Here is a 13,498-nt window from a genome sequence, read left to right as displayed (position 1 = left end):
GCACAGGCTTAAATAAACAAAAGATCTCCTTCATTTTGTAAGCCTTTTAACAAAGTTGTGGATTAAAAGATAAATAATACAAGGATGGGAAAGTATCCAGGTTTACAAAGGAGTGGGCTCATTCTTTGAGGACTGAAAGGGCGCTCAGTGGAAAGGCTTTCACATACTCTACACTTTTATCACCTCATCACATCAGTTTTCTTCTTGTGTACACAACTGAAGTACATTACCATTTCCATTTTTAAGCAAAATCCTTGAAAGGCTGTTTGAAATTGTTGAGAAAGAGGGCTATGGGGGAGTCAGCAGAGCCATTAAAGTTTTAAGGAATAAAAAGATGAAAATAGCTTCACAGATATAACAACAGGTATGATTTTAAACATCAGCATGTTTAGAAAATTGAAGAAACTGAAAGATCTAAAAATAAAAACAGAGAATGAAAGCAATGAGCACTGCATTTCTATCTCAACTAGGTATATACTTCACATTTTCCTAGGTGATGAAATTCCTTGCTGTAGCTAAAATCTAAGGGAGAAAAATGAAATAAAATTTAAAATAAATATAATTTTAGAGTTTATAGATTCCTTCAATCATTGCGATAGAATCATCAGAAAGGAGCTTAGATATGATTTAGCCAAATCCCTCCGAGAAACTGGGGCACAGAGAAGTGAAGAGCTTTACACACATTTACGGGAGAAAAGTCAGTCATTTTTGGAACAGGGATTAAATGTAGGATTGCTAGACCTTGTTTGGTGATTTTTTTTTTTGGTGTGTATTTTTTTTTTGGTGTGTATTTTTAAAAATAAATTGATAAAGCATTTTATTTATCCAGTCAAAAAATAAATATTTATTGGGTGCATCTTATGAATCAGATATTTCCTAGGATCTTGGGTAGCTCAGTCAGTTAAGCACCTGCCTTTGGCTCAGGTCACGATCCCAAGGTCCTGGGATCAAGCCCTGAATCTGTCTTTTTGCTCTACAGGGAGCCTGCTTCTCCTTCTCCCTCTGCCTGCTGTTCCCCCGACTTGTGCTCTCTCTCTCTCTCTCTCTCTCTCTCTCTCTCTCTCTGTCAAATACATAAAATCTTAAAAATATATATATATATTTCCCAGGATTGAGAATGGAGTTAAGAACAAGATATGTTCCTTGTTGGGACATAGTTTAGATTCCAATGGAAGAGACAAGGAATTAAAAAGTGGAGGGAAGAGGGATGCAAAATGATAAATCTAAATGATTGCAGGATAATAAACAATAAAATAGTGAATATAATTTGGCATGATTGTAAGGCGCTGTTTAACTTGAAAAGAGCAGTTTTATAGTAAAGGATGGACGAATGTTATATGAGATTGTTTATGATGCTTGTACAAATAGGAAAGAATTGAAACAATCTGAAGGAAAGACGTTTGAGAAGGATTGTTCAGAGACTACATTTGGTTTGTACTAACTTCATGATTTGAGAAATTTCAATGGCATTTTCAGTGAGGTGAAGTCTGGCCCTCTATAATTAACCTGAAAAATTCATCTAAGCAAAAAAGGTTAACAATGACGGAAATGAAAGTTAAATCATAACTGTTCAAGTGAAATAAATAGTCCTGCTTCACTATATAAAATAATTGCTTCAAAAAATGATGTATGAAGTTAGTCTGCTGGTTGAGAGAACATCACATGGTTGATTACATGATATGCAAAATTACTCAGTACTATAGAATAATAGGTAACAACCCTGCTTGATTTCCATTTTCAATCTATTTTAAAAATGTATTGTTTTTCAATTTATTTTATTTTTTTGGGAAATATATCACTAGATGTTGAGAAAAGACTTCCAAGTCTTTTAAGTCACTTCCAAGACTTAATTTACTCTAGAAAGAAAATAGGCTGCAGTATAATTATTATTGTTTTTTTAGTAATTCCAGATATCCATTAAATAAGTTGCTTTCCCTGCAGTAGAAGCTGCCCTAGTCAGTTATGGTACGATTGCATAGTTCTTTTTTCTGATTAAAGATAGCTTGATTTCATTTGTTAAAACCATCATAGAGATTTGAGAATACAAATGGCTTTGATTGTATATAGTGATTCTAAAATTACCCTCAAAGAATAAATAGAAGCTGAACTTCATTCTGCAACTAAACATACTGTTAACTAATTCATTTAGTTAACATTGTTGGCTGTGGTAGGTGACATTGAACCACTACAAACAAAAAGAAAGTGGCTATTCATGAGGATTCAAGCTTATCTTGGAATGGAACTCCAACTAATTGTAGCAGCTAATTTTATTTTACTTTTTAAGATTTTATTTATTTATTTATTTGTTTGTTTGTTTGTTTATTTATTTATTTTGAGAGAAAGCAAGAGAACAACTGTGGGGCAGGGGGAGAAGCAGACTCCCTGCTAGCCAGACTCCCTGGCCTGCAGGGAGTCTGATGGGACTCAATCCCAGGACTCTGGGATCATGACCTAAGCCAAAGGCAGACACTTAGCCGACTACAGGGTGAGCCACCTAGGCACCCTGTAAATTAGCTATTTTGCTAATTTTAATGAGCAATTTACAATTTTGATGCAACAAAGCTTCTCCTCACCCCTCCACGATAGATAGTCGATTTTTGTATATTAGGGGGAAAAAAGGCATCAGAGGGTTGCTTATTCAGGGATAGCATACATCCAACCCCAGAATCCCCAGCGTCACATAGTGTGATGTAAATGATTCTTAGCGATATCAAATTAGCGAATTTGAATTTCTCTTCCCTTTGATCCTGTAGGGTCTCCAGAGAAAACTAGGGGATAGCTTTTCAAAAACATAGAATTAAGTATTCTGAGTTATAGTCTTGCTTTGTTGTCTGGAGAAAGATACATAAAGCATACACCCATTTTGTCTTTAATAAGTGTGGTTTGACTTCAAAACAACTGAGGGACTTTTTCCACTTAAAGGAAAGGCATATTTCCTAACATCCATTTTTACTGGAAGATGCTCATCTTAAAGATCTTCAAACGGGTTTGTTATCTGTAACAAACGTATGAGTTAGGGCATATGATTTTAGAATAGAAACCTATAAAGTTAAAAGCAGAGAACTGAAATACTACCCACTGAAAGGTAGACTCCAACTGTTCATAATTGCTTGTGAATGCAGAAAGTGAGGAAAAAAGAAAAAAAAAAGCCCTAATATTTCTGATTCATTTTCATGATCCATTGGCCGGCTGCTATGAGGAGAATCACTAATGAAGCATGGGGTTTCATGCTGTTTGGCCCCACAGCATGAGCCATGCTTCACCTTATGGTCACATTCTTTACCCGTTCCTAACACCAAAAAGGTCCATGTGTTCTGAACACATTAAAATAAGATATGTACATATTATTCAGCTTTCTTTGAAAGTCACTGACAGCTACCATACCATTTGCGAGAGTGACAGCGTTCAGCAGAGCATTGTTCTGTGAAATAGAGTACAGAATCACATAGTGTGAAAGGAAAAATGTAAAATCAGAAGTTTTCCAGAAGCTATTATTAAGCAAGGTTTTTGTTAAGGAGTTAATACGGTAATGCTCACCTGTAATTTTTGTTTCTTCTTCGGAGAAAAACTGGGTTTTGCAAACAATCGGATGGTAGTGTTTATTACATGTTTTGGATGTTCCCATCACTTATTAAGTTTCGTGTTGCATTTCCCGGCACTCTAAAAAAAAAAACTATGTGGTCTTTGACATTACAGCTTACGATTGAGTGTTGACAGCATAACAATGCGATTTTCTTACTAAGTTATTCTTACAAGTAATAAAAATAAAATTCATAAGTGGACTTTAAGTTCTGACATGTCAAAAGTAAACTACATTGTTTTTTCTACCTACACGTAGAAAGAGATTGTTCAGTAGATTTGATAAGTGTATATATGGAGCTTTGTCTCTCTCTCTCTCTCTCTCTCTCTCTCTCTTTTTTTTCTCTTTGCATCTTGTCCTGGTTTTGAAATTGAGATTGATTTTCAAATGCAAACAATTTGTAGAAATCCATCTGTGAATACTAGCTGTCATTATAAGATGAGCATGTTTCCTATATTTATCTACTGAAACATGCCCTAACTCAGAATGTTTAATCTAAGTTAGAAAAGCCATTAAGTGTGCTTTCTTACATTATTTAGTTCATTATATCATGAGTTTGCTCTATGAATAATACATTACATACAAAAGGAAATTAGAGAAATTAGAGTAACGCAGAAGGCCGCACTCATGGCACTGAGTTAAAATTACAGCCAAAGCACTTCTCGGGATATTATAGATAAAATAGAAATTTGATGTAGTTACAATTGTTATATAGAGCATAATGGTAATTTTTAAAATCCTTAGAAATGTCATTTTTTATTGTCTCTCAGAACCCCTCATCTTGAATTCCCCCCCAAAATAGGATCTGAAGTCCTGAAAGCAATGGGAAGGCAGTCTGTGGAGGCATGTTCTCAGAAGGTCGCCTGTTGAAAGGAGGGAAATAGGACCAGACAGAGTGGGGAGCAGGACTTGGATATTGTGGCAACAGAGGACTCAACTGGGACAAAGCTCAGCTTGGGAGTAAGGGTGGACCTTGAGGCAAGGAGGCCGGGACTCTAAGCCCTAGCAGAATTAGTCACTGGATGGAGGCTCCTCTGAGAACAAGACATAGCCTTGGGCAAGGTGGCTCTGGTCCCCCTAAGAACAACGACCAGGGAGGAATCTCAGCTTTCACCATCCTGCCAAATTTGTATCTACCAACAGTATTTTGCATGAATTTAGGCATGTTCAAAACTTCAGTTTATTAAAGTTTAGTATCCTTTTTACAGTTAACAGTATATAATAGTGCCTTAAAGGTAAGAAGGGATCCGAAAGCATTCATCCCTTTCAAATAATGAAAATGCTATTTATTATTTTTTCTACGCTTCTGCTGATGTTGATGGCTCATAAATATTTATGTTGTTAAATTCAGGGCACTAATATTTGCCAAAGAAGCATTCATTACAAGTCTTTTTTTTTTTTTTTTTTTGGTTAGAAATTACACAAAATGTTTCATTGGAGTTCGAACACGGGTTTAACCAACACGTTATTCTAATATAGAAAAAAAAAGTTGAAAAAAAACCTTAGAGGACATACAGGATTTGAAATGTCTGAGTATATTTTATTATGCTAGGTAAATTTTAAAAAGAAAAATAGCTATAATCTAAAACACCCAAAAAACTTGCATCAGAATGCCTCATTGGTGCTTAATATAAAAGAATTCAGTAAACTATCAACTCTTCAAAATTCCTGGAAGATATCTTTATATTATATGTTTTTTGCCAATCTTTCCTAGCGTCTAAGTGATTATTCACTCTTAACGAAAGAATAAATTGAGATTCGATGTGGATAAAGAAGTTTGCCATTTAGGCTAAGACATGAAAGATATAAACATGTCCCATATTCTCTTGAGAAACTTATATTTAAAATCAGTGAAATCATTTGTGCTGACAGGAAGAAAAAATGGACAGGGAAAAATAACAAAAAAAAAAGAGAAGGAGACACTGTCTCTGTACACTAAAATATGTCAGAGGAGCACATGAATATGTGTTGAGTTGAAGCTCACCCCATATGTTGAGCTGTAATTACTTAGTTCAGTAGTTCTACAAAAATTAGCACCTATGATGTATTAAGGACAGATACACTGTTGACCCCTGAACAACGCAGGTGAAATTCTGCGAATAACTTTCAACTCCCCCACACTAAACTACTAATAGCTGGAAAGCTTACCAGTAACACATACATATTTTGTATGTCATAGGTGTTATCTACTAAATTATTACAATAAAGTAAGCTAGAGTAAATATATATATATATATATATATTTATTTTATTATTTTTCCTTATATATATAAGGAAAAGAAAATACATTTACAATACCATATTGTAAAAGTCTGTGTCTTTTTTTTTTTTTATTTATTTATGATAGGCACACGGTGAGAGAGAGAGAGAGAGGCAGAGACACAGGCAGAGGGAGAAGCAGGCTCCATGCACCAGGAGCCCGACGTGGGATTCGATCCCGGGTCTCCAGGATCGCGCCCTGGGCCAAAGGCAGGCGCCAAACTGCTGCGCCACCCAGGGATCCCCTAAAAGTCTGTGTCTAAGTGGATCCATCCAGTTAAAATTCATTGTTTCAAACGCCAATGGTATGAAGTATCTCGCACTCACAGGAGTCAACTTAGTGGAAATTCAGGATTCTTTTCTTTAATTAGAGTTTTTTTATCTTTAAAAATGCTCTGGTGTAAGAATAACATTTTTTTAGGAAGGTTGCTTGGTGTTTTTGTTTCTTTTTCTTTAAAAAGTTCATATAAAAAGTTCATATAATAATTTAAGTTATTATATGTGCACTGTAACTTTAGAGATGTCATTCAATACACTGTGAACAGTAATTGTGAGTTTAGAATTTTAAAAAATCTGTGATTGAATACATGGTGACATTTTGTCTTTGACTTATTGAAATCATTTTATTGCTTGGAATCAGCTGGTAATTTGCTAGTAGGCAGATATTACTGTACCTCTTTCAAAAAGACACATTGTGCATTCCTAGAGTGCAGTTCTTGTCTCTTTGATATACAAACTTAATTCTAATATAACTTCCAGTTGGATTTTATATGAGGCTTCCCCTCCGGCTTCTCCATGTTCTGAAACTGAGCAAGAAAATTTATGTAAAATGTTAATGTTTAGATGTAAAGTTCTGAATACAAAGTCATGTGAGAAAAGTAAACACGGTTTCTGGAAGTTAATGGTTGTCAAAATGGTAGAACGGGGAATAAAGGTTAAATCACTTTATACATGTAATTTCTAGAGATATAGGCATAAAGCCTTAGAAAGAAAAAAGAAAAAGAAGAAATGTGTAAAATATACATATGTGTACAGAGAAATTTCTATATTTTTCCAACACTTTTTAAAAAATGGTTAAACATTTTGCAAAGAAAGAAATTTATAGTGAATACCCATCACTTACCATTAATATTTTACTATAAAATTTTACATTAGCATTTTAATATCATTGACTTGATATATGGCTTTCCATTTATCTGGCTCTCTTTCACTCATGCTTCTTTTTTGTTTTTAATGTTAATCATGTTATGATTTTAAATGATTAGTCAGGATTCTCACGATATTTATGCAGATCATTGCAAAAATATTTTCTCAAGCAATCCTGCCTTAAACATTCTATTCTACTTAAAATTGCAATCCAGAGACACCTGGGCAGCTCAGGCGGTTACACGTCTGCCTTCAGCTCAGGTCATGATCTCCAAGTCCCAGGATCGAGTCCCGTGTGGAGCTCCCTGTTCAGGAGGAAGTCTACTTCTTTTCACTTGCTCTTTCTCTCTATCTTTCTGCCCCTCCCAACCACTCATTCTCTCTCTCTCTCAAATAAGTAAATAAAATCTTTAAAAAAAAGAAAAGAAAATTGCAATCCTCCCAACACAACCACACACATGCACATATGTACGCTGGTTCTCTCTCTCTCTCTCTCTCTCTCTCTCTCTCACACACACACACACACACACACACTTGTGGTTCAAATTCCCATCGTACCATTTCATTTTTACAAAACCTTATCATTTCTAAACTTACTATGAGAATGTAAACATCATAAAGGTGTTTATTTGGTGGCAGTTTCTGCCATTTGCTTTCTAATTTATTTTACATTTCTAGAAGGCAGCCTGATTCATAATATGAACTCAATATATATTATTTGTATTTTATTGTGTGTATATGTGGTGACACAAGATGTCTCACTGCACAGTATCCTTAAATTTACACTACAAGTTTCCATATGCAATTATATAATTTTAAAATACCTATATAACTCAGCAAATTGATCCAAAAGACCCTTCCCAATACTGAATTCCATCCATTTTAACAATTTTTAGGTTTTCCTTTTCAAAGTTTTATTTTTGTCCTGGAGATCTAACTTCCAAGGTCTTGTTTAAATTAATAGTAACTGCAAATAAACTAATTTTATCCTTAGTATGCTATTACCATCAGTGTCATTTTCTATTTGTTGATTCTATTATCTTTTGCCAAATTTCTACCACTTGCTTCTACTTTTTTTTTAAGATTTTATTTATTTATTCATGAAAAAAAAAAAAACCCCACAGGGAAAGAGACAGAGAGATAGGCTGAGGGAGAAGCAGGCTCCATGCAGGGAGCCCAACATGAGACTCCATCCCAGGTCTCCAGGACCATGACCTGAACCAAAGGCAGGCACCCAACTGCTGAGCCACCCAGGTGTCCCTTGCTTCTACTTTTAAATGTAGTTATGTTTCTACTATATTAACACAGACATCAAATTAAGGTAATTAAAAGCCACAGGGATATAAACATAGTTTCTCTTCCCTTCCTTTCTCTCTCTGTCTCTCTGTCTGTCTCTCACTCTAGAATTATGTACAGAAGACCAAAAATCTTTCAAGACCAAAAAGTAATGTTGGAATGACAAAGCTGTAGGTTGGGTTTCTGAGGGCCCTCCCTTCCCTTTGTCATGCCCTCAAACTGACACAAAGCCAGGCTCCTAAGCTTCCTATTCTAAGCTGTGGAGTACTTTGCTGTTTTGACAATCTGTTTATTATGATGTGGTCTCAGCTTTGACTTAATCTTGACATCAGTTGGCTTTTAGCTGAAAATCTGCAATTGAGATGGTGGAGCTGTCACTCTTGTTGACCTTTTAACAGTCTGGTGACAGAGACTCATTTCCTTTTGCTAGACTTTAGTTAACCAGAGATTCTGTGGGCCAGTTTAAATCAGAGATTTGGAAACACAAGCTAACAACCTGACAAATAGGATTACAACATTCGGTGTGTGAAAACATACTTGTTATTCCAGCAGATGATAGAAAAAATTGGGGTTGGCTTATACAAGCTGCTTTTCAAAGTACATGAGCCAAATTCAGCAGATAATTTTTCATTTCTCCCTTTGACTTTGCTCATGTCGCTTTCTCCCGAAAGTAAAACTGTTCAATCCTAGAGAACAGAATATTTGAGACTATAATCTTTCCCTGTAAAATTCTAGGCCAATGGACATTGGATAGTACAAATTTAAAAAATTATATAAACGAGAGTGTTTACTATGGCTTCAATAGAAGGTATTTTTATATATTGCAAAGATAAATGCTTTTACATTATTAAAGCATAAAAAATCTGTAACAACCAATGATAGTTTCAAGAATACATAACACAAGTTGCTCATATAGTAATTTTCAGGTTACAGTACTATAATCTAAATTTGAAATCTTGAATATATGAAACTACTTATTGATATTTTTTCTTTAATTTTAGTACACATTTATAAGAAAGAATACCTATGGTATATGTTTCATTTTTATCAAATGCCTTATTCTTTTAAAATTGTTACAATGACCATATGACGTTCTTACAAAAAGAGTATTTATGATCCACTCCTAGAATCATATTTTCTCTTCTTTCCTTACAATTTCTCCCCCCGAAATCCTTTTCCTTTACATGCGTAATTCATATTAATCCCTTAATAGCAATCCTACTTCATCATTATAATAAATCATTTTAATGAGCATTTTAAAAAACACTCCTGACATTCTTATCAAGCATTTAATAGCACAAATTGAGTAAATGGCAAATTATGATTTCATTTGTGTTCACTGTAATGTTATTCATCAGACATTATTTTGGCATTTGTGTGAATGCAGCTCTCTATTTCCATGGAAATTTATTTTTATTTTGTTCTTAATTGAGTCAACTTGACTCATTGTTCTAGATGGTTTAGTTAGCTGGCTCAGAGTACCTAAGAAATAATTCAGGTACAAATGGGAGCAAATAACTTCCACAACTTTTAGCAAGTGTTTTGTTTGGACTATTCAATGTTTATAAAAGTGTTAGTAATTAACATTGGGAAAATTGACATAGCTTTCAGAATTTCTGCCTTTTCCTCATAAAGATGGTTTGGGGGTTTCAGGGATAAATTTTGCATTTGGAATGTGTTCTCCAGTTGAAGACCCATTTAACTTTCATAGTGTGCTTGCTTCACTATTTTTATTAGCTTCTTATCTCTGGCAGGCCAACAAGATTGCATTGTCTACGACAGACTTTCTTAAAGAGTATCGGGGATGTCTTGTGCCTCTGTCACCTGTTACGGTTGTTTTACCATCCATCAAGATTGGTTCTAATCTCAGCCTAGGTACATGACCTTATGTAACCAATACTGCTATCAGTAGACAGATGATTAGGTAAAGTACAATTTGTTAGGGTTTTAGCAAACTAAGGAGGAAATATTTGTAATAGAATTGATCATGTGAAAAAAAAAAAGAATCAATCATATGCCTGGACAAAACTCCTGGTCTTGATTACAGGCAGGATACTCTCCCACCAGAGGGATGTTGGGGAAAACGGATCAGGAACTTGATTCCCTGCATTCATGATAATTGCTAGATCCTAGAAAACAATGTTTGAACTGGGAAAATGTCATGCAAACAATTTGGTTTTTAAGGCATTGTCAGGAGAAAAAAAAAATATTCTGACTATTACAGACAACGATGGTGACCATGTTTTGTTTTGTTTTTTCTTCCCTTGTACTCTTTCTCACATTTTAGGGATCCAATCTGATGACATCTATACTGTGAATTATTCTTAACATTAGGAAATAAATTGATTCCTCCTTTACTTTAGCTGTCATTGTGCATTCTATTTAGTCTTTTCAGATATGAGCGTGGGAGAGCTGGAATAGAATTAACTGCCAGTACCAGGCTGAATGGAAAGAGAAGGGACTCTATTTGGGGGCAAATAGGGGATGTCTGAACAATCTTCATTGGAAACTGGACGTATACTGTTTTTGCGTCTATCTGAAATTCATCCAAAAGATGGAGGAGAGAATGGACTGCCATCTACAAATCTTGAACTGAGATTGATACTAGAGACAGTGACACAAATTTGAAGGGACCATGTCAGAGAAGACTCAAGACATTATTGTTACTAAATCAGAGCAGAACGGTTTAGAGAGCAGAAAGCAGAACCTGAGTGATTCCTTAAAATGAAATGTAATGGATAATGGTAGTAGAGATGGATCTTTTGTTCCTTGCCTATTTGTTTGTAGCAAGATATTTTCAGAGTCATTCATAGAGAGGGAACAAGCTGTTAAGGAAACGAAGCCAGTTCAGAAAAAGAAAGGATAGGAAGACCTGGGATCAGGCCAGGGTCTGAATGGTGAGCTTTCGGACTAATTATGAGGAGTTTGCTTTGTTCTGTCTCAGAAGCCTAATAATATTCTTTAAATCTGTTTTTCTACTATTTGATAAAAGAAGTATATATTTAGATAATAATGACTCTTTAGGCAAAAACACTCATTTTAGAAGTGACTATGGAGGGGCGCCTGGGTGGCTGAGTCAGTTAAGAGTCTGTCTTCAGCTCAGGTCATGATCCTAGGATCCTGGGATCAAGCCCACCATCAGGTTCCCTGCTTGGCAGGGAGCCTGTTCTTCCTCTGTCTCTGTCCTCTGTTCCCCCCATTGTGCTCTCTCTCTCTCTCTCTCTCTCATCAAATAAATAAATAAATAATCTTAAAAAAAAGAAATGACTGTGTGTGTATATATATATATGATAAAAATTAATAATAATGATAAAAATAAATTACAATTATTGAATAGGTATTATGTTCAAGACATTGTGCCAAGCTGTGTATGAACATATTCTCGTTTTTCCCTCTTAAAAAATTTCCGATCACCATTTCATAAAAAACAAATTGAATCTTGGAAGTATTATGTCATTTGACCAAGGTGAATGAGTACTACAGACAGTCAAAACACCGACTGGTAGGTCTGTTTCTCATCTTTTGAGCATAGAAATTTTCTACTACTCACAATCCATCTCATTTCTATATGTTTACTTTGAAGGTAACTACATTGTGGGTAACTTTTTGCAAACCTTCATAGAGAAGGCTGTTTATTTTTTGATAAAAATTCATTTTAATATATTTTTAGAGTATTCTTACTAAAATACCTTAGCCTATATCAACTGAATGATTAAGTTTTGTGTGCACAAACTAATGTTAAAATCAAAGATAAATATTAATAGAAGCCTTTCATGCATTCACGATGCAGTATTCAGAAAAATTCAAAACAAGGAAAATGAGTTGAGGCTTTTCTCTTTATTTTAAATAATTATCTGCTGACTACCTAACATGTTAGGGGGCAGATTTAGAAATATTTTTCAGGCCTTGGATTTGGTATTTGTTCTAATTTTCATAATTTAAAGTAGATAAAGTTTATTATTAAAGTTCTGTATACAACAAAGGAACACTTTAAGGTTAGATGAAAATGCATGTGTTCTGCTAGTCATGAAACCAGAATTATTTTCCCTCGTGCTTAGTAAAATGCTTATTAAAATATAAACTATTTTACTTTAAGTAACAAATACTCACTTTTTTTTTCTTCAACTCTATTTAAATCTTTTGTAGTACTCCTAGGTATTTCTAAATAGGCTTTTATTTGAAAAGAGACAATATTTCTCTACTGTGGAAAAGAAAGGTGTTTTTTTTTTTTTTTAATTTTGCTTCCTCTCTTATTCTATTGCTTATATTTGACTCTGGATATGAAGATAAAAAACCATGAGTATTTCAGGTCAGTAATTGCTAATACAGTTTTAACCAAAAAGGAACTTGGTAGTTGGTGTTAAGTTTCCAGATAGTTGTTAATTTGACTGTGATAATATGACTGGATATCATGTCATTTTACAGAGATTTGTAAGAAATCATGTATTTGGGGAAAAAAGGAGATGTTTATACAATTAAAAATATAGTCTTTATCCTAAAATAGGCTGATATCATCCATTTGAATTAATCTCCTGTCAATTCAGAAAATCCTGTGAGAATCAAACTACTCCAGGGACACCATAGTGCAACCAATAACACTTCATGAAGCCAGCAGTTCTTACATATAGTAAGAGCATGACCATTAATATCTGTATTTTTCCTGGACTTCCAATCAGAAGTGGCTTTAGGAATATCTCATGTTAATTCTTCAATGCTCAGGGGGAAACTTATGGTTTTGTTTTCTCAAAAAACCAAAGTGTTAGGACTTATCCAAGTTTATACCTCAAACTCTTAACCATGAATTTATCATCATTATTTTTTTCTCATACTGTTTGCATAAAGACATCATTTAAGTATATTGAGAGGAAAACTAATACAACTGATCCTAAGATGTAGTTATTCAAAAGCTAAGATAAATCTAAAATAAAAGTAAACCTCTATATGGGGAAAATATTCTAGATTACTCTAAATTCTCAAACTTATATAATCATCTCTGGCTCTGAAAAATAAATGTAGCTTTCTTCTCTGAGTAGTTGCTGACTGCTTTTACCTAAGCTTGCCATTAAAATAAAAATATATAGAATGCTGCAAATAAAACACTAAATAATTACTAATGTATTGTGTTTAATTAGTTAAATGAAAAAAAAAACTAAATAAAAACTTTCCATATAAGAATAGCAAGTATGTTTGTAAGGATTGAAGAAATATAATAAAGCC

This window comes from Nyctereutes procyonoides, unplaced genomic scaffold (assembly GCF_905146905.1).
Source record: "Nyctereutes procyonoides isolate TBG_1078 unplaced genomic scaffold, NYPRO_anot_genome, whole genome shotgun sequence".
In the NCBI taxonomy this organism is placed as follows: Eukaryota; Metazoa; Chordata; class Mammalia; order Carnivora; family Canidae; genus Nyctereutes; species Nyctereutes procyonoides.
The sequence above is the reverse complement of the archived record's forward strand: the minus strand, read 5'-3'. Positions refer to the sequence as shown.